General features: G+C 39.3%; 1 pseudogene; it reads left to right on the top strand.

Annotated features, from left to right (window-relative positions):
* Positions 1-7818: 7818 nt before the first annotated feature.
* Positions 7819-15813, top strand: LOC114274380 (phospholipase A1-IIgamma pseudogene; annotated as a pseudogene).
* The last annotated feature ends 12067 nt before the right edge of the window (positions 15814-27880 follow it).

The following is a 27880-nucleotide window of genomic DNA, read 5'->3' as shown; positions in this document are numbered from 1 at the left end:
GCTTAGTCACTTTATTAAAAGATTTCAAAGATGTTTTCGCGTGGTCTTACGAAGACATGCCTGGAATCGATCTTGAGATTGCACAGCACCGGATCCCTCTTGACCCTAAGGCTCGTCCCGTCAAGCAGAAGCTTCGGAGAATCCATTCGGATTGGGCTCTGAAAATCAAAGAAGAGGTCACAAAGCAGATAGACACAGGGTTCTTGCTAGTATCTGAGTATCCTACTTGGTTGGCCAACATTGTTCTAGTATCGAAGAAAGATGGCAGAATTCGGGTGTGTGTGGATTTCAGAGATCTAAACAAAGCTAGTCCGAAGGACGACTTTCCTCTACCGCACATTGACGAATTGGTGGACTTCATCGCAGGCCATGCATTGCTCTCCTTTATGGATGGGTTTTCTAGGTATAACCAGATCTTGATGGCACCCGAGGATAAGGAGAAGACTGTCTTTATCACGCCGTGGGGAACCTACTGCTATAGGGTGATGTCGTTCGGTCTGAAAAATGCTGGGCCTACTTATCAACGGGCTGCAACAACGATCTTGCATGATATGATCCACAAAGAGGTTGAGGTGTATGTGGACGACATGATTGTCAAGTCCAAGGAAAGAGAGGGCCACTACACTGCCTTGAAGAAATTTTTCCAACGGATCAGAGAGTATCGGTTGAGACTGAATCCGCAGAAATGCACTTTTGGTGTCACAGCTAGGAAAATACTGGGGTTTTTGATTACACAAAAGGGCATCAAGGTTGATCCTTCCAAGATTAAGGCCATCTTAGAAATGACACCACCAAGGACTGAAAAGGCGGTGTGAGGCTTTCTGGGTAAAGTGCAATTCATAAGACGGTTTATTGCAAAATTAACCTTGACTTGTGAACCACTACTTGGTCTCCTGAAGAAAGGAAAAAAACTCCAACGGGATGACCGATGCCAGGTTGCTTTTGAGCAGATCAAGCAATATCTACAGAACCCACCCATGTTGTCACCGCTAGAGCTGGGGAAGCCGTTGATTTTGTATCTATGAATAACTGACACGACAATAGGCTGCATGCTTGCGCAGGAATCGGAAGATAGAGTGGAGAAGGCCATCTATTACCTGAGCAAGAAGATGATGGAATACGAGAGCCGTTACACTCCGTTGAAGAAGGCTTGCTTGGCCGGCTACCAGGAAGTTGAGGCATTACCTGTTAGCTCACTCCGTAATTCTGGCTTCGAGATTAGATCTTGTCAAATATCTCTTCGAGAAACCAGCACTTACGGGTAAGCTAGCTCATTGGTTGCTTCTTCTCTCTGAATTTGATTTGAAGTATATGACTCGCAAGTCTGTGAAAGGGAGAGCGGTAGTAGAATTCCTAGCTGATCACCCAGTAGAGGAATATGAAGCAATAGAGTATTTGTTCCCAGTTGAGGCCATTCTGCAGGTCGAAGAAGAGATTTGGACTATGTACTTTGAAGGAGCGTCTAACCAATACGGGTATGGGATAGAGATGTTGCTGATAGCACTCGACCATTCCCATATACCTTTAGCTTTCAAACTCTGGTTCAAGGTATCAAACAACGAAACAGAATACGAGGCATGTATCGCGAGCTTAGAAGCCACCCTAGAACTAGAGGCAAAAAGGATTGGATGTCATCGGGGACTCGAACCTGGTTGTGTCTCAAGCGAGAGGAGACTGGAAGGTTAAAGAAGAAATGATGAAAATTTATCACCAAACCTTGGACGTTCTGATTCCTAGGTTTAAGAAGCTAACCTTCACGCACCTTTTAAGAGAGAGCAACAGGTTCGCTGATGCCTTATCAACTCTATCTTCCATGATAGACATCCCTTTGGGAGTCTGGATGCATCCAATAATTATTGAACAGAGGTATGTGCCGGCCTACGAGTTGATTGCCGTAATAGATGAAGTACAAGATCAGAACCCTTGGTATCATGATATCTGGAACGTCCTGGAAAATGAGGCTTATCCACTAGGGGCAAATGCCAAAGATAAAAGGGCAATACGGTGAATGACTGCTTAGTTTATCATCTGTGGGGGTAAATTGTACAAACGAGGCCATTTGGGAATGCATAAACTATGTGTTGATGAAGAAGAGTCAAGGTGCCTGGTGGGGGCCATCCACGGAGCTAAGTGATTGTGTTTTAAGACCTCTAGCATGTTTTCCGTGAGATGGTTGCATGTTGTAGCATCATTTCACATGTGATTTCAGTGTATATAACTCTGTCACACTCTCATTTATTTCACTCTTTCATTGCTTTTGAGAGTTGTGCTTTGAGTCTTGCTTGCGAGCTAACAAATGAGCTTGTTTTTCTTGCCTTCTACGTTTAAATCTCAGCATGTTTTAGCCACTGTTTTGGCATGTTTTAGTTCTGTTTTGAGCTGGTTTGGTTATTTGAGCTTGATATTGCATGCCTCTAGTGTAGAGCACTTCACTAGTTTAGTGTTTTTGGCTTTTGAACATGTTGTGCATGTGTTGCTTGCATGTTGTAGTGTTATTTTTCATGCCATTTCAGCACTGAAAAGTCTACAACCTTCCTCTATTCTTCACTTTTTATTTTTCTTTGAAAATGGTCTTGAGCTCCTTGTTGGCTTGAGTGTGAACTTGAGGCTCTCATGCCTAATGGTTTAATTCCTTCGGGAGTTCATTACCAACAGCATGAGGCCTCTTTCATGCTAAAAACACTTGTGGCTTAGGTCATCTTTCCAATTGGAGGACTTTCACATTGGACTTAAGTGGTTAAAGGATTAATTGGTAATATAAAATGTGTAAACAAAAAAAGCAAAGTAAAACATGAACAAGATAAGCATTTATGTTGCATTGCATTTATTTGGATCAGACGTTAATTCAAACACAAGAAATGTGGGACGTTTCATACTCAAAGTGATGAAATGTGTCACGTTTCTTGGTCGCCATCACTCTTGATCATGCATGATAAGGTGGTGGCCCTTTGAGTCTTATTTGTGCATTCATTAAGCTTGTAAAAACTTGGTTTTCTGGCCATCATGCATTGAAAATGCTTGATTGGTGGCTTGAGAGCCAAGTGACATACTCCTTTGAGCTTGAGAAATGATAAGGAGTACAGCAGCACACACATTCCTTGAAAAATGCATTGCTTTGCCTCTGTTGCTCTCTGTTGCAGCAAAAATAGAAGTCTGGAAAAAACAGTGGCCGACCGGCCACTTGAAATAGCCGACCGGCCACCAGTCTATTTTTGTGCAGAAGTGTTCCTGTGTTGGGGCAGAGGCAATCTGGAAGTTGGTTCAATGTTCAGAGATCAAGGCGAGTGCAAACAAAGGCAACCGATGGCAAGGCGATGGATTTTCGAGAGGAAGCCAACCAAGCATGCATGTCTCCCTCGCCTGTGAGGCCACTTAATTGCTTTATTAGTTTATTGTAGCAAATTAATACAAGTGTTATAATTAATTAGTTTAATCTGTTTTGTAATATTAGCTTAGCTTAGTATAGCTTAGCTTATTTATTCAGACCCTCCTTCGCGAGGGCGCAATGTTGTAATAAGTGTGCGTGTGTGTGTGCATGTCTTCCAACCCCACGTCTTTCTCCCTTTTGTTTAACCGCTTTCGGTGGTTAGATTAGGGCACGCTTTGATTAGCATACCTTATGCTTGCATGTTTGCATCATTCATTTGTCTTGCATGCACTGAGGCTCGGCGCATCATTCAAACTGCATTGTCAAATTCAATACTTACTTGAATACATGTTTCAAAGCATGTTATTAAAGTGTTGCAAATCATATGCCATATTAGTAGCCAAGCCTATTAATTTCATATTGCATGTGTTCCATTAGGCATCTTGTATAATTAGGAATCATGCATTGTTTCTAACTAGCTTCTGTTTTGGCTTGGAGTACTCGGTAAGCTTTTACGCTTTAGCATATTGCATGAGTGTAATTGCCATATTGCCATGTTTCACATGCTTGCCATGAGGCTATGTGCTTATATGCTAAACTACATGAATGCCTGTGGATGAAGGCTTTGTTACTTGAATTGAAACAATTCAACGAATGCAAGTTTTAAGCCCACTTTGCGAAGTGGCAAAAATCATGTTTTAAGCCCATCATGTTTGATGGAAAATCCGCGCTTTAGCCCACTTGTGGGTGGCATTTTCAAACCATTTTCGAAAACAAACATGAGTTGAATTTCGTTCCAATTCCTGCGACTTAGTTTATACTTACTTCTGTGTGCGTCACATAGTAAAGTTAGCTAATAACCGGATAAGAACACATAAGGTTTATAAAACAACATATCATGTTTAGTAGTGGCCGATCTTTTGATCAGGCGAGCGGGGGTGCTCATTTCAGGACCTTCCACTCTCTTACCCAAGTTCCCGAGCTAAGGCAACTTTGGTGAAGATGGACACGTGGCCTTTGGCACGAGTTAATGTTTCCTAAATTTTTCAAAATAAAATATTTAGGTGGCAACTCTGTAATCTGGAAAAAGCAGTCCAGTTTTAGCATTATTTGATTTAAAATCAATTTTTCAAAATGATTTGTCGGATTGGACTCTTTTGTATTTATCAGTCGCACATTGCACTTTTTGAGATTAGATTCAAAACCATGACAGGAGTCCGAACTATAGGACCAGTTCGAGCTCTCTGAAAGGAGGCGCGAAGAAAGTCGAGTCTACAGTACCCCTAGACCTCTTGGAAGAACCTGGGTCACTGCTAGTGTCAGACTATCCTGTTCTCCTCGATCTTTGCCTTGCCTCCTCAGCCTTTACTATGATTTCTACATGAGCTGCAGCTTTGACCAAACGGTCATAGTTACGAATCATGTTACCAACCACCTTCATCAAGATCTTCGGTCTCAACTTCTTCTCAAATTCAAGGCACTTTCTTTCTTCTGTAGCTACCAATTCGGGTGCAAAACGAGCTAGGCTAGTGAACTTCGCTTCATACTCCGCCACTGGTGTATCTAACTGTAATAGTTACTCAAACTGCTTTCTCAATCATTCTCTAGCTGTGGGAGGAAGGAATTTGTCCTGAAAAGCTTGCACAAATGCTTCTTAAGTATGGTCAACCCTATGCTTAACGGACTTCCACCATTACCCGGCCTCCCCCTTCAATTGATAAGCCGCTAACGCCATTCGCAACTCATTCTCCTTGATGTCTAAGATCTCAAAGGACTTGATTATCTGCTCTAACCACTTATCGACCTTCATCTGGTCGGGCTCCCCACTGTACTCAGCAGGGTTAGAACGAAAGAACTCCTTTTTCAAAAAGGAAGCTCTTATTTTCCCCTCAACGGTTCTAGTTGTTTGCTCAGCTCTCAATATTTCCATGGACTCCTGTAGAGCCCATGCCATCTCCCTAGCTAATGCCCCTATAGCTCCTTGGGTCGGTGGAGCGGGTATGTTGTTTTGGCCCACTCCTTCCTCTTGCGGAGGAATCTCAGGTTGAGCTGGGATGTTCTGACCACCCCATCGGGGTCTACCCCGTGCTTTAGCACCCAAACATCTATAAGAAAAAAGGACAAGGATTAAATTCCATAACAATTTTCAGCACCTAAGTGCCCCTATACACTCCTCCTGAAAACTTCATATTCTAACACTTCAGATAATTCAAACAAATAGTCAACATGCACATAAAACACACATGAGTTATCCTCCCTAGACGTTAGCTAATTCCATTGTAATCAAGGGCCTCCAAGTGGAAAGAACAGTGATCAAGTGTCTTTCCAATAGGATTTCGAAGAATGCAACAGACAAAGCCACATCCTAGGAATCTAACCCCATATCCATATAATCACATAGAAACACATAACACATTGGATTAATCCATATAATCTATCTTAGCCTAAGGGCCTTATTGTGACTAACTTCACTTCCCATGAGCCCAAAGTATTCTAGTCTATTGCTCTAATACCAATTTGTAATGCCCTTAAAAAATTCACATCATAACGTATAATAATAACATGATCACGAAGTCCCAAAAAGTTCATGTTTCTCATTGAACTAAGGGTTGAGTGATTACAATTCAATTAATACATTCTCACAATGTCCAAGTCCTCTCCCAGTTCAATGAATTAGATAACGTAACAAAACATAAGCCCCAAGGGCATACACTTCACAAAATACATATGAAAGTTCCCTTACAAAATTCCCATAATAAATACAGAACACAAAATGCTATTGACTTCAATTAATTCCCCAAAAGAGACTAGAGCTAATGCTAGAATCAATCCTTCGTCGAGGCTGACCTTCTTCAATTCCTGAGAAAAAAATATTAATGTTTGGGTTGAGCCATATGCCCAGCAGGAGTACATTTATCCAAGTATCTAATCCTTTGAAACAAGATTATGGTATCAATGTGATGAGAGAATACAATAAAATTCACACTTTTAGGAAATCGTTAACAATTCATAATGAAAAATTATAGTATAAGGTGATACATACAACTCAAGTCATCGCGTATAACAATTAGGTGTCTACAATCGTGGAAATCGAACCACACTTTTTTTCCCACTGGAATCTTAAAATCAACCCTCACATTCGTCGACTACTATATGGTGGGAAGTGAGCACCCTATGAAAATCATCCGTTTTTCCACTTTTGCCGGCTACTATACAGCGGGACTGTGTGGACACCCAAAAACCTTTCCCACATTCGTCCAGTGACAAGCCTAGACAGGGCATTTGATCACCTTTCAAAACTCCCCGCACGGATACAACACAACACCACCTTTACTCAATACCAACTCACACATGGACCCATGCGTGCACAATAATTAAATCACATTTCAATCTCACAATTAAACATCTAGCATCATCGTAGATAAACATCACATAAAACTCAAGTAATAATAGCATTCACGTCATCATTTCTTTAACTACATCAATACCCACATTTTATCTCTCCATTATCTATCAAATTCCATAAGTCAATAGGAAATTCCATTATCTTGAGCATTTTCTAACCAATTGAAAACTTTGGGTTCCCTTAAATTTTGGGGGTTTCTACTTCTTGTCATTAATCTAGTTGTTAACCATATCTACACTTGTAATAGAGAGAAAAATTTTGGGATTTCAACGAAATATTAAGTAAGCAAGTAATTATATGAAAATGGGTTTTATTTAGAAAAACCTTCAATTAGTTCAACTAAATTTTCACTTGGTTCCCAATCACACACAATACCATGAAATTTCTTCAAGAATGAAAAGATACAAGAGTAAAAGTACCCCTACCTCAACTATCAAGTCAAAATTCGAGGTCCATCACGAATCTATCGCAAATCCCCAATCCACGTGGAAGATAATGCTATGCTTCAAGTGTTTTTCGTTCCTAACCACCAAATTTGGGAAGATTTCAATGGTATGGAAGGTATTTGATGATAAAGATCTACGGTTTCATGGGAGGAGGGAGAGGAGTTGAAGTTTGAACCAAAGAAAAACGGGAGGAGGACCTGGAATCACCAGGTTTAAAAAGTTGCTAATGCGTTCCCTACTCGAGCTTCTAGACACGATCAAGAAGGCCCCCCTCAAGCAACAACTCCTCCGCTCAAGCGGGGAAAGAAAAGTCTCAAAAGTTTAACAGTGCTATAGTCTAATTACTAGATGCTAACATTTCACGCTCGAGCGTGACATCCCACGCTCGAGCAGACACGCCTGAAATGTAACAAAGTGCTGGAAGCAACAAATCCACGCTCGAGCGGCGGATTCCCCGCTCGAGTGGACCCAAAAACAAAATGTCACACATAGTGCCTTTCAAGTTCACTATCAAAATTGTGCAATGCATGCTATCTAGTATAACTTTCATATAAACAAATTGATAAACATATTGGTTTAGAGAGAAAAATAGAAACAAGATGAACAACAATAGCAACATTGCTAAACGATGGAGGGTTCTTAGTGGTGAGGATAACTGGAAGGGCTTATTGGACCCTCTAGACATTGATCTCCGGCAATACATCATTCACTATGGAGAAATGGCTCAAGCAACATATGAGAACTTCGTCTCTGATAAGTTGTCAAAATATGTAGGAAGTAGTCAATATGCAAAAAAGGACCTCTTTTCTAAGTTGGGTCTAGATCCATTAATGTACCAAGTGACTAAATATTTTTATGCGACATCATCAACTGAAGTCCCTGATGCATTCATCTTCAATTCTTTATCGAGAGAGGCATGGAGCAAAGAATCGAATTGGATGGGATATGTCGTGGTTGCTACAGATGAAGGGAAAGTTAAGCTAGGGAGGAGAGACATTGTGATTGCATGGAGAGGAACAATCCAAGCCTTGGAATGGGTTACTGACTTGTGAATTCATTTAGTCTTGCCTTCAAAGATACTTGGAGAGGAAGATGATGATACTAAGGTGCATCGGGGATTTTAGTCTATCTACACTTCAAATGATCTAAGATCACGATTTAGTAAGACTAGTGCTAGTGACCAGGTAACTTTGATAAACTATTTACATATGAGCCTATACTTTTTAGAAAGGAAAAAGTTACCAAACCTGAAAAAGTTAGTCAGAAAATGAATTATACATAGATTCAAACTTAGTTGTGATGTGGACACACACTCAAAATAAAATATATTGCATACACTTTATTTTTTTCAATTTACTTTTAAGAACTTACTTTTTAACATTGTTGTTTAAGAAAAGATAGTAAATAATAATTCTTTAATTTGGAGAAAAATTCCAAAAATAATATTGCTGTTTCAACATAATATATTTTAGGTTATTAAAGAGGTTAGAAGACTTGTTGAAGAATATCAAAATGAGGAAATCAGCATAACTGTAGTCAGCCATAGTTTGGGTGCAGCAATTGCAACCCTAAATGTAGTTGACATAGTTGCTAATGGATTCAACATGCCTCAAAATCAGTTAGACAAGGCCTGCCCTGTGACTGCCTTCGTATTTGCAAGCCCTAGAGTTGGAGATTTAGACTTCAAAAAGGTCTTCTCTGGGCTAAAAGATCTTCGAGTTCTACACATTCGTAATGCCTGAGATATTGTTCCAAAGGTTCTAAAAAATCTAGAAATACCCTAGATATTGATTTGTGATTATGTATCAATTTTAAGTAGTAAATATCAATCACAATCAAACAATCAAGACAAATCGATACAATGATTGTAATGTGGAAAAACCACAATTGGAGCGCCTCCAATTGTGATAAACAACCGCGGGCCAAAGCCACAAAACAATCCACTAAGAAGACAAAAGGAATTACATAAGTGCACTCTCAATTACCTAGCGAATCCATGCCCGAATTGAACCGACCCCTATATGTCTCTTCTACCACGGTCTTCACCTCGGAATTGTCTTGCCCAACATTAAATCCACAACTCCCATGTCGAATCAAGACGATGAGCCACTTTGGAATCCACCAAAGCTTCAGGCCTGAATTCCACGGAATCCACCAAAGAACAACACTCTTTTTTGTATTGAATAAACCAACAATCCTTTGATGTATACTCCTTAAATCATGAGTCGAATACTAAATTAAACATAAAAGAAACCAAGCAAAATAGCCCTAGATATAAACCCTAATATCCAAGAAACAGATCTGGAAGCCGTAACCCTAAAATCTGACTGAAACACATATTTATAAGAATCTGTTCCGCGATCTCCGCTCGAGCGAACTGACGCTCGAGCGTTGGAAATTCCACTCGAGCGGAAAAATGCAACTTCTAGTACTTTTGCAGGTGATCAAACTTCTAGAACCAAAGATTCTCCGCTTGAGCGGACAAGCAATTTCGAATGCATTTTGGCATTTTGCTTAGGGTGCGCTACCCCTCGACCTCGCCTAGGCACTGCCTCGCACCCGCCAAGGGGCGCTGCCCCCTCAACCCCCGTAAGCTAACCGGGTAACTTGATCCCCAACATAGTCAGTGAAGTGGCAAACATGAAAGAATAAACTTCTGAAACATCTCTGCAAAGCATAGTTCGGGTTGTATTGGCATATAAAACTCATAGCCTCACTGAAATAAAATATCGAATACAATTACAAATGAAAGGAGTTTTTTCAACCGAGATTGCCAAGAATAAAAACCTAACAATATCCCCCTTTGGCAATGCCGTGACAAAATACACCTAACAAATAAAATCCTAATCACCCCAACCCATTATAACCAACAAAAGCAAACTTCATTCTCAAGGTCAAGATCTGCAAAACAACTATTAGTGCCACAAGAGTATATGAAAAAGCAATAGACATATGACAAGATTATCTTGAAGCATGAGATGGAAATATAAATACATGTAAATTGGATATTTTAAGAACATGTAGCATATAGCATGAATAGATGACAATCAAAGATTTAAAGAACTAAAGAACATGTAGCATGAATAGAGGACAATCCTAATAAACATGCAAACACGCCAAAAAACTATTTTGATTTTCACTCAAACTTCTCTCCCTTTCTATCATGAATTGTCAAAAGAAGCTCAATTAATGAAATCAAGAACATAAACCACACAAGCAAGGACAAGATGACGTAATGAGCAGTAGCATGCAAGAAAGATACAATAATGAAGCAATGCAAAGCAATATGCAAACCAACTAAGGCCAATCTCCCTTACCAAACCAATCAATATATGTTCATGCTAAAAACACTTGCAATGAATAACCAAACTCCGCCTCACTAAAAGCAACCACAAACACTATACTGAAAACAATGAACAAGAAGAAAAAAAAATATGGTGAAGCAAGCAAGGAAATTTAGATTTGTACCTTTAAAACACATAAGATTATCCGTGAAACACAATTACTTGAAAACACAATGTGCACAGCCACTAGAAGATTCCTCATAAAAGAAACTGATGCATTATGTGAAAAGCATAGATCCCATGAAAAAAGTGTGTGTGTGACTCTTGGAGTTCAAAAAACACTAGATTCAAATCCTAGTAGTGATCTGAAAGCTGGACCTCTGGCAAGAGAATCTAAGCACACCTAAGGAAAGTCAAACCACTAGGAATCAAGGGGTATCTGTTGAGAAAAACCGGAGGTTCCCCCTCAATCAATGAATCTTTTTTTTTTCTTTCTTTCTTTTGAACATTTTTTCTTTTCTTTTCTTTCGTTTGCACAATTTTTTTCTTTTCTTTCTTTTGCACACTCATTAGCGGCTGACACGCTCAAGAGTATGGAAACCAAACTAGATAAGCATGGATATAATAAGGATAGCTTGGTTAGTGACTCTGAGGTAACCTTTTCCTCATGGCTGGACTACAAAGAACAGAGGGGAAAGTCGTGGAGATGCAAAAAGATGGAAGGTGGTTAAGAGACTCAACATCACCCATGATATGCTAGTATAGGTCAATTCCTCTAGAAAGGCAAAAGATACAATGCCAGAAGTCCATAGAAAAAAAGATCACCAAGGTGGAAGACTCTGATATTTGCTAATCCAAGAGTGTGTATAGAATGTGACATACTAATCAAAGAACACACACTCCGAAATGAGTAATGACCACAGAAAGAAGACACATATTAACATGTAATAGATATTCTCATCAATTCTAATATGCACTAATTCCAATATGTAATGGATGTTCTTCGTAGTGATCTGAAAGTTGGATCTCCGGCAAGAGAATTTAAGCACACCTATGGAAAGTTAAACCACTAGTAATCAAGGGGTGTTTGTTGAGTAAAACCGGAGGTTCCCTCTCAATCAATGAATCCTTGTTGTTTTTTTCTTCTTTCTTTTGCACATTTTTTTCTTTTATTTCTTTTGCACATTTTTTTTCTTTTCTTTCTTTTGCACGCTCATTGGTGGCTAACACGCTCAAGAGTATGGAAACCTAACCAGAGAAGCATGGATATAATAAGGATAGCCTGGTTAGTGACTCTGAGGTAGCCTTTTCCTCATGGCTGGACTACAAAGAACAGAGAGGAAAGTCGTGGAGATGCAAAAAGATGGAAGATGGTTAAGAGACACAACATCACCCATGATATGCTAGTATAGGTCAATTTCTCTAGAAAAGCAAAAGATACAATGCCAGAAGTCCATAGAAAAAAAAGATCACTAAGGCAGAAGACTCTGATATTTGCTAATCCAAGAGTGTGTACAAAATGGGATATACTAATCAAAGAACACACACTCCGAAATGAGTAATGACCACAGAAAGCACACACATATTAACATGTAATGGATATTCTCATCAATTCGAATATACACCAAGGACTACTCAAAAATTTCAAGCTTGCAAAACCATACTAAGAAAATCTTTTTGATTTTTTTTAAAAAAAAAACAAAGCAAGACAGAAAACGAACATACAATCATTAAATGACTCATAAAGAAAAAAACACACAAAAGCCCAAAAACTAAAACAAATAAACAGATTAACACAAGTCAAGTTTTCTCATCCAAACCATTTTAGTATGAACAAAGTTGTGAGAATTGCGGTTCTTGGGTGGTGTCTTGATGTTGTGGTTCCCTTCCCTTTCAATGGGAACTCGTCTTGACATGGTTTCCAACTTCCTATTCCTAGGTCTAGGCAAATACAAACTCGCTTCATGTATGGTCTCAAGAAAAGCAAAATAGCAAGGTCTATTATGACCCTTAACCTCATTATGACCAAAGAAGTGTCTCCTATCTCACGAGATGTTGGAATTTCTTACATCTCTATGAGACACTCTCGCATGCAACTCATAAAAATAAGGATGAATATGACCACACATACCACAATGGTGACAAACAAAAATAGGGTGTACCTTCTTTTCTTTGACCTTACTGACTCTAGGAAGATTGAGAAGTTTTTCCTCTCGTTGAATATTTTGCTCCCCCTTCCCTTGAGTTCTTGTATTATGAGATATGGATGCACTCCGTTTTTGCTCTTTGTTATCACCAAAGCCAATGCCACTCTTTTCAAAACACATTTGTTAAGACTCAATGATATTGTCCAAAGTCTTCGATCCTTTGTTCCAAAGACCAATGGTAGCCATAGCACATTTGAGTTCTTCCTCTTTATTGATCATTAGTTCTTCCAAAGCAACTTAAGACATCTCGAGAGTTTCAATCTTTTCTTCATATGTTGCATAGATTTGCTGTAGCTCATTCCTCTCTGTCTCACAAGTCAAGAATTTTGCACAAAAAACTTGTTGATCATTAGCTATCTTGATGGCATCAATCCTAGCCTCAAAAATCTCCTCTTTTCGTTTGACATTCTCACTTTCACATGCTTTGAGTGTCATAGTGAGTTTGTTATTCAATTTGGATAAGTTAAGAGATTCCTTATACAATTTTTCATAAGATTGTTGAAGCTCTTTATCATCACTCCCTGAGGGTTCATCATCAGTGTCATTCTCAACTGGCCTCTGCGGATATTCTGTTTGTCCTTTAGTTTTGGAAGCCACCATGAAAGCAATGAATTGTTTATGTCCCTCTTCGCCTTGATCTTCATTGTCACTATCATCTTTATCAGATTCTGATTCATCATCCCAACTGATAGCGAGGGCTTTCTTTTTCCTCAAACGAGTGGGGCATTCTTGAGCAAAGTGGCCAAATCCTTGGCATTCATAGCATTGGACTCTTTTAGAGTTCCCTTGTATCTTTCATTTCTTCTTCTTAGCTATAGAATTAATTTTAAGTTTATCTTTGCCTTTGGATTTATGAGTATGAGTAGATTCCAAAAGATTAGGATTCTTTTTTAGAAAAGATTTTTTAAATTGTTTTACAAAAGCATCCGTAATCTTGGAATCTATCTCACAATCCTCATCAGAATCCTCAACAACTCTATGAGTACTACTAAAAGCAATAGCATCAGCATCTTTTTGTTTATTTTTGAAATTCCTATGTGCCTCATAAGTTTGGAGATTTCCAACCAAATGATCTAGGTTGAGGTTGTCAACATCTTGAGCCTCCTCAATAGCCATAACTTTTGGTTGGAACTGATTGGGCAAGGGCCTCAAAATTTTTCCTACAATCTTGGATTCTGGTATTTCTTTACCTAAATTGAAGCTATAATCTATAATGTCACTCAACTTCGCATAAAATTCATCAAAGGTCTCACTATCTTTCATTGAAAGGTTTTCGAAACTAGACGCGAGCCTTTGAAGTTTTGACTCTTTAATAGAAGGAGTGCCCTCATGAATAGTTTGTAAGATATCCCAAGCCCCTTTTGCGACTTCACAATTGCAAATATGACTAAACTCTTCAGGTGTAACGGCGCAAAAGAGAGAATTGATAGCTTTACTATTCTAGCTACTATTTCGGTAATCAATTATGTCCCAATTATCAATTGGTTTGGGAAAAGTTACTCCATCAACGGTAATCATCGATTCGGTCCACCCATACATGACAGATTGCCAAACTTTTTCATCAATAGATTTTAAAAACGATCTCATCCAAGCTTTCCAAAAAGAATAATTGGATCCGTCAAGTAGGGGTGGTCGAACCATAGAATTTCCCTCACGAATTGTATCCATTATTGCAAATCAAACAAGATCTCGCCCTAATAGTATTTTAGAAAAAATAGAGCGACCTGTTCTGATACTAATTGAAAAATCTATAAATCTCCTAGATATTGATTTGTGATTATGTATCAATTTTAAGCAGTAAATATCAATCCCAATAAAATAATCAAGACAAATTGACAACGATTTTAACATGGAAAAACCATAATTGGAGCTCCTCCAATTGTGATAAAAAACCACGGGCCAAAGCCACAAAACAATCCTCTAAGAAGACAAAAGGAATTAGATAAGTGCACTCTCAATTACTTAGCGAATCCATGCCCGAATTGAACCGACCCGTATATGCCTCTTCCACCATGGTCTTCACCTCGGAATTGTCTTGCCCAACGTTGAATCCAGAACATCCTTGTCGAATCATGACGATGAGCCACTCCAAAATCCACCGAAGAACAACACTCTCTTTTGTATTGAATAAACTAACAATCCTTTCATGTATACTTCTTAAACCATGAGTTGAATACTAAATTAAACATCAAAGAAATCAAGAAAAATAGCCCCAGATATAAACCCTAATATCCAAGAAACAAATCTGGGAGTCGTAACCCTAAAATCTAGCTGAAACACATATTTACAGCAATTTGTTCCGCAATCTCCGCTCGAGTGTAGGAAATTCTGCTCGAGCAAAAAAATGCAACTCCCAGTACTTTTGCAGGTGATCAAACTTTTGGAACCAAAGATTCTCCGCTCGAGCACACAAACAGCCGCTCGAGCACGCAAACAACTTCAAATACATTTTTGCATTTTGCTTCGGGGTTGTTGCCCCACGACCCCGCCAAGGCGCTACCCCGGACCTGCAAAGGGGCACTGCCCCTCAACCCCTGCGAGCTGACCGAGCAACTCGATCCCTGACATAGTCAGCGAAGTGGCAAACATGAAAGAATAAACTTCTGAAACATCTCTACAAGGTGCAATTCGGGTTGGATTCACATATAAAACTCATAACCTCACTAAAATAAAAGATCAAATACAATTACGACTGAAAGGAGTTTTGTTAACCGGGATTGTCAAGAATAAAAACCTAACAGGTTCCATTCATAGGCTACAAAAACATTGGTGAAAAATTGGCCGTTAATACTTCCAAGTCAGAGTACTTGGAAATTTACAAAGTTGGCATAACTTGGAGGCTTATCTACACGGTGTTGCAGGTACACAAGGATCAAAAGGAGGGTTCAAGTTGGAAGTTGATCGGGATATTGCGCTTGTTAACAAAACATTGGATGCTTTAAAGGATAAGTATTTGGTACCAAATTCGTGGTGGGTTAAGAAAAACAAGGACATGGTTCGACAAGTAGATGGCTCTTGGAAGTTGATGGGCCATGAGCCAGATCATCAAGATAATGATTTCTCAATCTTTACAAGAGCTGAGAAATTATCGAAGCTGAATTAATCTCTAGTATTTGATCAGAGTTGTTTATGCAATATTTCAATGTTTCTTTTTGTTAAGTTTTATTAACCTAGGCTATGAGTTTATGTGAGAATCTTGTGTAATAATTTAGATTTTTGTTTTGATATTGTTGTCACCTTTTAGTGGCTTCGTTTGCTTTCCTTCTAGTTTTGCTTGTTGCCCTTTAGGGCTTTGTCTTATGTTATACCATTTTTGTTCTAATAAAATCCCATATTTACCCAAAAAATAAAAGAATGAAAAATTGGTCGTGGGAATATGTTATTAATCTAATAGAAAGGAAATGTTTATCACTAACCCATTTAAAAGATTAAGCTGTTAAAGAGATGAACAACTTTATTATTTATATTCTCAGCATACTTGACCATATTTATAGAATCTCGAATATGCTTCTAGTTGGTAGTATTTTCATCTCTATTTTATGTTTTTATTTGTTAGAAAACACACAAAACATGGTTATTTAACTATTGTCGGACAAAATTCTTAAAACAACCCACTCCTTAGGAAATATCAAAAAAAAGTTTGTTTTTGAATTTTGAAATTTAGTTTTGCAAAAAAAAAAAAAAAAAAAAAAAAAAAAAAAACAACAACAACAACAACAACATGAACAGTTGGGTCAAGTGTTTCCAAAATTTTTATTATTTTTATTCTAAAAACGTGGAAAAAAAAAGGACAAAAAAAATAAATGGAAAACAATGACTAAATTCTTTACACGTACTTAATTGGTAAATGCTTAAATGTTTACATGTAAGCCCTCTAAAGTGCATTTGTGAAGTCTTTATTTCTAATTACTTGATGTATTCTAGGACATTTTTTTCTCTTTGTAGGTATTCAAGATCATGAATATGCTAAAAGACTATCAATTTGGAGCTTTAGAAAGTTTGTTGGAACATTTAATTGAAGTCCAAATCAAGTTAAGAAAATGAAGTTTAGAAGTTTCAAAATAGCAAACAAATTTTCCTTTTTGTGCTCGAGCATAGAGTTTTAGTGCTTGAGAACTTAAGTTGTTAAAGAGAAAAAGGATTGTGTTTGTGTGCTCGAGCACAATCTATTAGGTTTTTGTAATTGACAATCTCGTTGGACAAAACTCCGTTCAATTGTATTTTTATTCACTCTATTTTATCTGAGTTATGAGAGTATAGATGCAAATCCAACCCGAATTGTGCTTGAGTAGAAGAGTTTGTGCTAACATTCTGTATCTTTTTGAGCTTTTCTTGTTTGCCACTTCGCTGACTAAGTATGGGGATCGAGCTGATTAACCGCTCGAGCGGTCTTTTGTGCGCTCAAGCGATGAGGTGGTTCATCAAGTATCTCTACTTGTGTTCTGAACTTCTGGGAAGCTTGGTTTACTATTCGAGCAATATAAGTTGCGTTTGAGCGGTTGGCCTGTATGTGAGCATTGCCTTTACTCACACCATTCGAGCAGTAAAGTGCATGCTCGAGCGGTCTTCGCAGCTCTGTTTAGTAGAAAGTGCATTATTTGCTATTTTTAGGGTCTAACCAGTACAGATTCTCAGAGAGTAGTAAAAAACAAAGTGCTTTATATTGGAGGTGTTTATATATGAGTTTTCTTGACATATAGATAGTGATTGATTGATCAACGAACTACATATTAACAAACATCAAGGGTTGTTTTTGTTCTTTCACTCACAAAAAGATGGAGGTGTTCATTGGGGGATTTTGAGGAGCTTGGGCCTAAAGCTTTGGTGGATTCCGGAGTGGCTCATCGTCGTGGATTTGACATCGGTGTTATGGATTCAACGTTGTGAAAAGCAATTTTGAGGTGAAGACAATGGCAGAAGAGGCACATCGGGTTCGGCTCAATTCGGGTGTGGATTAGCTAGGTAATTGAAAGTTCTCGTGTCTAATTCTTTTTTGTCTTTTTAGTAGATTGTTTTGTGGTTTTGGCTCATGATTTTTTTTATCACAATTGGAGAAGTTCAGTTGTGATTTTTTCCACATTAAATCGTTATGCGAATTTGTTGTTGATTGTTTGATTGTGATTGCTATTTATTATTTAAAATCGAATCATAATCACAAATCAGTATCTAAGGATTTTTAGATTTTTCACAATCTATTCCGAATTTTATTATTTTTAGGGTTGTTTTTAGCACATATAAAAGGAAAGCTAGTAGGTTTTTTGAAAGGGGGATTTGGGGCCTCAAGTATTGAGAAGACACAAGAGAGAAGAGAGAAGAGAGAAAAAAAAAAGGAGATCCAAAGAGCTTTTCGTAGGGATTCAACTAAAACTTTGGATTTCTCCACTGTCCATGAGAACCTAGACTCTCCGTCTTAGGGTTTGATGAAACTCCAATTTTTGTACTTTCTTCATGGATTTGATTTAATATGATGATGGTTGTATAACTGATGCAGGACAAGTAGAGATAGCACTGAATTTTGAAAACAAAGATTATTTGATGGCCTAAATAGTGAGTAATTTAGGGTTTTAACGGTTAAATTGAAGGCTCATAGCTAGGGGAAGGTATTAGGGTTGATTTGAGGGTGATTGGATGGAGTATTGAGGTTGAAAAGTGCTCTTTTAAAGGGTTGTGAGTAGTAATCCGAAAATAGTAAATTGAAACAGAAAAGGTGAAGAAAAAAGAGAAGAATATAGGTTTAGGCATCACACCTAAATTCCATAAGCATCACACCTAGGGTTTGATTGCATCACACAATCCATAAAGAAACTTTAAAGGCTCTATAATTCTCTAAAATATCAAGTCTATTAAATTATAAACATTACTTGATTTTATATGGAATTAGGAGATTTTCTAAACCAACTAACCAAATCAAACCAAACCAAACCAAACCAAACCAATAGAATTAGATTAGTTGATTTCCTAAATCAACTATAATTAAAATAAAATAAAAAAAGAAGAAGAAATGATTATAATATTTTGACATCTAAAACTAATCTAAGACTAATAAGAAACAAAAATAAACGCTAATTAAATAACTTGACCTACAGGACGACCCATGGGCGACCCCCACAATGCATATTAGGAAATTATGCAAATTACCAAAATACCCCTAGCTTAAAATCCCAGAAAATATAAATATAAATATAACTATAAAATAAGACTCAAATAATACTGTAAATATAATTATATAAGCTTCCCATCAATTTCTCTTTGACATCATGCTAATGTCCAAATATCATTACTTCTTTGAATTTAGCATTCCTTGAGTTTTTTATACTTTGCATCACTCCCTTGCTTGGAAAAAAAACTTGACCTCGAGTTTTGAAGTGTTAAAGTATAAGAATCCAAAAGCATTGGAATCGCACCTAAATCTTTATATAAAAATGTTCAAATTGACATCACCTTTTCTTCTCCATTGGGGGTAGTAAGGAGAACAATGAGCTACTTTCAATTGCAAAGTTGAACTTCTCCAGAATGATAAAATCAACAGAAGAAAGATATACATCCCTGAAATGGTCTAAACCTTGTGCTACAAAATTTTTTCCATATATCCTAATATCTTTTGAATTAATGATGCTTTGATTTTGCTTGATTCAAATATTTCCTATCTTATCAGCTATTTTGGCATCCAAGCTCTTACCATGTTCTTCAAACAAAATGTCATCATGTGATTCAACCTTGCCATTTTCTTCAATATAATCATGACTTGTCACTGAGTGGGACATGATATATTGATTTAAATTTGAATCATATGTTGTAAGGTTAAGGAATTTAGACTCTTGTGCATGACCTAAAGTATGCTGGACCTTTTTTTTTTTTTTTTTTTATCAGCAAAGAAAAAGGAAACTTTTTTTTTTTTTGAAATGAGCGAGTACAAGCAGCAAAATACATCAATAAAAGAGAGAAGTTAAAAAACATCATAGCTATCACTCCACAATCGTAATTAGGTTGGCACCAAGGAGGAAGCACAATCATCTGTTAGCATTAAACCCACTGATTGGCGAGATGCCAACCGAAAACATAGAAAAATCTAGAAAGGCTGCCAAAAAACACCTACAGCAAGCTCCACCACACCAGCAAAACTTGGCAGCAATAGTAACCTACCAACTCTGCCAACACCTACCCCTGAAGACTCTACCAGCACCTTCTGAAACATACACCATCTATCTTTTTGCCACACGAAGAGGCACTAAGTATTTAACATCCAAGATATCAACAAGCAGCACCAATAAATAGTAGCACCAAGTCGCAAAAACAACAGATAGCAGCATCAGGACTGTTGACAAACTGATGAGTGCACCAAATTACACTTCTACTACACATGACAGCAAACACCAGTAACAAGAAAACCAGCAACAATAGGACCAGCAGCAGTAGTGCAAAACAACAAAAAACCAGCAAAGGGCTTCCCATACCAAGACCACATTAACGAGCTACGCACCCAGCGATTGAACTACACACACAACAACTGCAGGACTTGGCAGCAAAACCAGCACATGGCGTCCCAAAAGACTACCACCACAGTGCCACAGTAAACACCCTTCACCTCATACAATGTCTGACCTGTTGAAGATTATGAATAAAATCATGCACTCCATACTGCACACCAGGTAAATTGTTCTTAGCCCAAAATGCAATCCTGGCCTTCACAATGTCCTCCAAATCATCAAAATTAGGATGTCCACCGTTAAACAACATGTCATTCCTCAACTTCGAAATTGACTAAAATAAAACTAGCGGCACAATTTTCCACACCTTCACCTCTTTTTTCCTAACCGAAGCCCCTGTGCACCACTGAAACAAAGCCTTAATCGACCCAGGAATTACCCACCGCATATCCCACCATCTTATAATTTTAGACTAAACTCTCCAAATCAATGGGTATTGTAACAAAACGTGATTCACACTTTCAATTTTCTGTTTACTAAAAACACATTGTGTGGTAGCAAATGCTTCCAACACCCCAATTCTGTACAAGAAATCAGAAGTTTTCACCCTTCCCCTCCAAGCTAACCAGCCAAAGAATTGGATATTGGGAGGGGCTACATTCTTCCACAGCTCATTCGTAACACGCAACTTCGGTCCCTTAGCTACTCGGAGCAATTTCCAAACAGATGACACTGAAAATTGACAGATGGATCTAGCTTCCACCTCAAATAGTCAGCCAGATTCCCCCTGATTGTAGATACTACACTTAGCTAACGTCATAACCTGTTAACCTCCACTTCTTCCCATGCTAGCAGCCCTCTGCTAAAGACCAGATTCCATTCTCCTGACCTCGCCCGACTCAGATTGTATTGCATCAAAGAGCCTTCCTTCTTCACAGAGAGACAAAACAATCTTGGAAACTCCTCACTAAGCCTACGACTATTCCACCACTGATCAGTCCAGAAGTGGATTCTTTCTCTATTCCCAACCTGTATATTTGCATTTTGGAAATAAAAATCAATCACCTGAGGATTATCCTTCGCAATACTGAGGATACCCTGCCAAATTAGAGACACATTACGTACGTCACCAACATGAGGCCACCACCCACCACCAACACACCCATATTTACTAATGATTACACCCCTCCACAAGGCTTTGTCTTCAACACCATATCTCTACCTCTCTACCACCATTTTAGTAATAAACAAACATTCATTTCAGATATACTTCTAACCCCTAGTCCTCATTGATTTTTAGGCTTAGTCAGCTCCTACCATCTTACCAAATGTACTTTCCTCTTAACATCACTGCTGCCCTAGAAAAACATAGCTTGCAATTTGTCAATTGTCTTCAGTACACCCTTAGGCATCTTGAATATAGATATATAATAGGAAAGTAAACAAGCCACATCTGATTTGCTCAACGTTAATCTTCCGGCAAAAGATAGCACCTTACTCTTCTAAAGAGACAATCTCTTCCTTACTTTATCAACCATAGGCTGCTGTAGACACCCCATTTTTGACCGCCCTTAAAACTTGGATGCGACTGATGGTTTACTTGATGGAGAAAGGTGTGCAGGGCAAAGGTTCAGTTTCTTCGGCAAGGAGAGAGTCAAATCTTAACATCATACCCTTTTTTTTGGACTGAAACAATCTTGATCAAAAGATCTTAGACTTGAAACCCTCTCTTTCAAAACATTTTGAAAATAAAGTTCCTACGATGTTCCGACGCTCGCATTTCGTTAAATATTGCGCTTTTTGGTAAACCGAGCAAGGACAAAGTGGAAATGAATGAAAGAGAGATGAAATCTTTGAAAAATCTTTCAAAACACCTTACTTAGGGGTTTGGAGTTGAAGAAAAGAAGAGAAGAGGGAAGAAACTAGTTTGGGAGAAGTTCGGCATGAATCCGGGTAGGAGAGAGTCGAGCAGCCCTCGCTAAATCTGGCCTATTCATTTGCATACCTGGATTTTAGCTATGAGGCCACCACCATTAGAAATCTTACTTCCGGGGCTTCATTTTTCACTCAAGAATCTCCTAAATCCAAGTCCGGACGGAGGAGATATGGTTGGTTGAAGTAGGGCATCACTCCGGTTGGACTGAATCTACGCGGCTTCACCAAAACAGGCATAACGTTTTGTACAGGAGGAATTTTAATGCAAGGTTTGAGCCATTGGAAAGCTAACTTCCGGGGCTTCAATTTGGATAGCTGACTGACAACCTTTGGACTTCCCAATCACTGGCCGACCACCTTTCTTTCCGGCAAACCCATTTTTTGTCCTAAAAGCCAGAAAAAGTAGCAGGCCGACCATAAAAGGTGGCAGGCCGACCACTTATGCCCAGAAAGCCCAAAATTGATAGATATTCTCCCTTCAGCTATCTTCCACAATCTCCAGCTGTCCAGATCAGATATTTTTCAACCCAAGCTTGTTGAGGAAGCTATTCTCTTCATATTAGAAGGTTAGAGCATATTTAGAAAAGGGAGAGAGAACTTAGGAGAGTTAGAACATTTTGAGAGCTTCTCTCACTAAAAAAATTTCCTCTCTCTCTAGAATTCTCAACTCTCTCTCTATATATATATCTCTACACTTGAGCTTCCAAACCCTAGTTTTCTTGGACCATTTGCACTACAACCCTTAGCACCACACCTCCTCCATCCATTCCATCACTTTGGGAGTGATTTTCAAGGGTTGAAGGTTCACCAACTTGGTCCAAAAGCTCCAGCTTTGCTGCTCTTCAAGGGTAAGTGCCTATTTCCCTTAAACTTGCATTTTTTTGCTCCATTGATTAGCCCTACTTGCAAGTATTTCTGCGCTTCCACATAAACTGAAAAAGTTCTTATTCTGAGCCCCTCTTCAACTTTGTTTAAGGACACTTTGCTATTTGAGGTCATCTACTTCCCCTTACCCTCTATCTCTCTTTTAGGGCTATTTTTGCATCATATCTTAGTCCTACTTGTGAGCACTTTAGAGATTTTCTATAAACTGTAAAGTAACTTATTTTGAACCCCTCTTCAACTTTTTTTAAGGGAATTTTATTGTTTGAAGTCATTTACTTCCTTGTTTGTTCAATCTCTCTTTAGGGCTATTTTTGCATCCTATTTTAGCCTTACTTGTGAGCATTTTCGAGATTTTATATAAACTGGAAAAAGTCTTTTTTTGACATCCTCTTCAAGTTTGGTTAAGGTCCCATTTCTGTTTGGGGTCATCTTCTCCCTATGCATGCTTCATCTCTTCATGATTAAGGCTATGCATTAGAGCACTTGCACTGGCCATGGTTTGGCCTCTTAGCCACTGAAATCCAGTGCATTTTCAGTGGCTTAGATGCATTTTTGAGGGCCAAAATTAGAGGGGGGTGATCCCCTCTCTCCTTGTCTTGTTTGGGGGTCTTTTGGGCCTTCCAAAGGGACCCTATTTTGCATGCATCAAAGTCTTGTTTCAGGCCTCATTTTGTGAGTTTTGGGGTCTTCCTTGGCTCTGTCCAAGGCCCTTTTAGCCATATTTTATACCTACAATGCATGTGTAGAGCAATCCCAACCAAGGCTCTTCAAAGGAGCCTTTCTTTGCATGTTTCCTAGACTAATTTCAGGGCCTATTTGGTGAGTTTTAGGGCTGTCATAATCCATTTCTAGAGTTGGTTTTTCCATGCTAAGTGTCTATCTTGTATGTGCTTAACAACCCCTTGCAAGGCCCTCCAAAGAAGCCCCTCATTTTTGCATGCATTGGCTGCATTTCAGTGATTATTTGGGCATATTTTGACATATTTTATTCACTGTTTTTGGCTGGTTTGATGAGATCTCATGCGCATCATATAGTTGTAATGCAACCCACACTTACTAGCCAATGTTGCATGCTATTTTATTCCATCATGTTAGCATCTTTTGGCCATGCTTTAAACTGGAAATGTGCATGTTTTGGGACTTCCTTGGCTCTGTCTTTAGACTTCATGATCAAATAATGCTTTCTTTGTATACTTGTGGTTCAATGCATTGGACTAGTTTTGAGTTTCGGGGCTTATTCCATGCATCGGGTGCCATATTTCCATGTTTCGGGACCATTTAGCGTTATTTTTCAGTGCTGAAAATTACATGTTCATAGGCCATCTTTCATCCCCTGCCATGCTTTGGTAGAGTGGCATTTGATGCCTTAGGTTCGGTCCTCGGTATGCATGCATGTGTGCAAGCATTTCGGTTGTCTCATTTTCATCTAATGGCTACTGATGTGAGTGTGGCTGAGGTCCACTCATGTTGGTGTAAGTCCATTATGCATTGTGTATGCCTTTTCAATTCATAGTATTGCGTATGCTAGGTTGCGTGTTAGTGCATTGTGTATGCCATGTTACATCGAGCATTGTGTTTGCCATCTCATAGCATTACGTATGCTAGGTTGTATGTTAGTCGCATTGTGTATGCCATCTCATTTGCATTGTGTTTGGGATAGGAGTTAACCCAAGCATGGGAAACGAGGGACATTTCGTACTCCAAGTGACAAAACGTGTCTCAATTCCCTATCGCCCACACTCCGGATTACCCATGATGGAGTTTAGGTCTTGTTGTGTTTTCATGTGCATTCATTTCATATTGAGTCGTGCAATTCGACTCCTCGGCCATCATGCATCGATATGCGTGATTGGTGGCACGAGGATCGAAGACTACACTCCCTGAAGCGTAGTCATGCATACATATGTGAAATACTTTGCCATGCCCCTTTGTTGCTCTCTGTTGCAGTAAATCAGAAATCAGTGGCCTTCTGGAGTGTTACGCAATATTCTAAAAACAATTGCAAACAGAGGCAAACCGGGGCATCGTAATGGATTTCTACGCAAGGCAACTCAAGCATGCATCTCCCATCATTCGAAACAGAGCTGAGGCAGTCCATAGGCTTGCATGCTAGTTTATCGCTTTCCTAGATTAATTTGTTAATTAATTAGGGTTTTGTATTTATTCAGACTGTACTATTTATTCAAATTGTATTTATTCGGACTGTATATTATTCTTTTGGACCCTCCGAGCGAGGGCACAATTGTAATAAGTGTGCGTGCGTGTGATGCATGTCTTCCAACCCCACGTCTTTCTCCCTTTTATTTACCAGCTTATGATGGTTAGATTAGGGCATGTTTCAATTAGCATACAGTATGATAACATGTTTGCATTCATTCATCTGTCTTGCATGCACCAGGCTCGGCGCATCATACTAACTGCATTGTAATTCAATTCCGAGTTGAATACTTGTTAGTTGTAGCATTTCATATGCCATCTTTAGAATAGCCGAGCCTATCTTAGTTGCATTTCGCATGTGTTGCATTAGGCATTTCTGTATAGTTAAGATCATGCATAGATTTCTAAAATAGCTTCTGTTTTGGCTTGGAGTACTCGGTAAGTTTTATGCTTTAGTATCCTTGCATGCGTGTGAGTGACTGCCATGACAGTATGCTTACCATGAGGCTATTTGCTTATATGATATACCTGCCTGAATGCCTATGGGTGAAGGTTGGGTTATTTGGATTGGAACAATTCATCAACTGTGAGTTTTAAGCCCACTAGATAGTGGCAAATCACCTTGTTTTCTAAGCCCACCTGAGGGTGGCAAATCCACATTTTAGCCTACTTGCGAGTAGCAAACCGCTTTAAAAAACAAACATGAAATGTTTTGTTCCAATTCAGGTGATCCAGTCTATACTTGTATGCTGTGCGCATTGCGTAGTAAATCTAGGATAATAACCGGAATAAGAACGCATAATGTTTTCAAAACTAGATATCATGGTTAGTAGAGGCCGATCTTTGATCGGGCAAGCGGGGGTGCTCACGAAGTGACCTTCCCCAATCGTACCCAAGTTCCCGTGCTGAGGCAACTTTGGTGATGATGGACACGTGGCCTTAGGCAATGAGTCAGGGTTTCCTAAATTTTCCAAAATAAAATATTTAGGTGGCGACTCTGTATCTGGCAAAGCAGTCCATGTTTGGCACTTCTTTCAAAAAAAATATGTTTTCAAATACGATTTGCCGGATTTGGACTCTTTGATGATTCATCGGTCTTGCATTGCACTCTGCGAGATTAGATACAGGACCGTGACATTGAGTCCTGAATTGTAGTGAGCCCATATGAACAAAACGAGGGGGGGGGGATTTCCTCCTGGGACGTTCGGGGACGTCTACAGTTTCTGGCGACTCTGCTGGGGATTTAGAGAACTTGACTCGAACTCATGATATTTGGTTTTGACTACACTTATGTGTTTCTTTGCATTGCATGTGCATTGGTGCGCTTAGGAGAACGTGTTTGCCATCTGCTATTCCTGAACAGTTTGCCGGAGGCTCGCTTTGTCAAAGCATGCCATAAGGCTGACCGGTTACGGGCTCTGCCAGTATAGGAGCACATACCCCAGTTTTACCGGGGCACCCTTTTGACCATTCGACCTAGTGCATATTCGGAACCCATAGTGACCATTCCAAGCTAGGACAGGTTGCTTACCTGATTGTAGGTTGTTTGAAACCGCTGTGTGCGTAGTGAAACCCTAGCTCCTGACAAAATAGGACAGGGAAACCCTACCCCACCATAGGGGTGTTTTGGCTCTCACTTGCTTGCTATGTGCTTTTAGGGTGTGTTCCTACAGGAATGCATGTAACAGTTTGCAAGTCTGGGTATCAAGCCTGCGGGCATCAGTATTTGGGAATCAATTTTACCTAAGGGTATCAGTTTACAGGCAGACTTTTGGGCAGAATTTGGTAGAGAGCACGGTCATTCAGCTACGCTCATATTTGTTTTGGTGAAATCAGGCTGAGATGCTGCATGTTTTCTCTTTTGCTAGGGTAGTCTTGGAACCATAGCTTCAAAAGGCTCTGAGATCCCCCGGATTCATTTGACTTGTGTTGATAGACTTTGTTGGGTCAGAGATTCAATTCAAGGGCAATCAGCGTTCCTTTGCCAGAGGCAGGGTAAAAAGGGCCAGTTAGGCACAGATCACCGGTTCAGCAGTTACCAAATCAGTGGCCCTTATTCACCCCACTAGTGAACAGTCAGGCTGAGGCCTCAGTTTATATCACAGAGATAGATATACCAGTCAGTCAGCCGGAACAGCAGAACATGGCAGGGATGGAGGAAATGATGCGTCAACTCCAAAAAAGTATGAAACTCATACTGCAAAACGCTGCCCGCCAGACGGAATTTTCCAAACAACAGGTTGCGATCATGGCTCAATAGGCAGAGTTAATTACCCGGCTACAGTAGCAAACCGGAGCATCTGCTTCGCACCAAGCCCCTCCCCCACCAGGAGTTCCAGCACCCGAGGAGGCACCAAATTTCCAGGGAGATACAGACATTCCGACAGGACCGGCTCCGCCCCCAATCGTACCCCAGTTGTCCAAAACACCCACCAGCCTGCCGGATTCTCCCTTTGAGTCCGAGGTGGACCCCACAACATTGAAGGTGAGCAAGCTTGAAAAGCTGTTCAAGAAATCTCAGGGCGTCAAGTCCATCCCGGACATCGAGGATGGGTATACCGATGGAGCTGTGACGCTGCTGAACAAATTTAAAATGCCGCATATCGACCGCTTTGACGGTTCTGGAGACCCAAGGGTGCACCTCCACCTGTTTTCTAATATCTTGAGGCCAATGGATTTGACCACAGCTCAGAAGTTGTCTCTTTTTGGCCAAACCATGTCTGGGATAGTCGCAATCTAGTATGCGAAATTGGAGGACTCCGTGAA

This window comes from Camellia sinensis, chromosome 9 (assembly GCF_055761805.1).
Source record: "Camellia sinensis isolate YWXY chromosome 9, ASM5576180v1, whole genome shotgun sequence".
Classification (NCBI taxonomy): Eukaryota; Viridiplantae; Streptophyta; class Magnoliopsida; order Ericales; family Theaceae; genus Camellia; species Camellia sinensis.
Note: the sequence above shows the minus strand (reverse complement) of the source record. Positions and strands in the feature narration are given on the sequence as shown.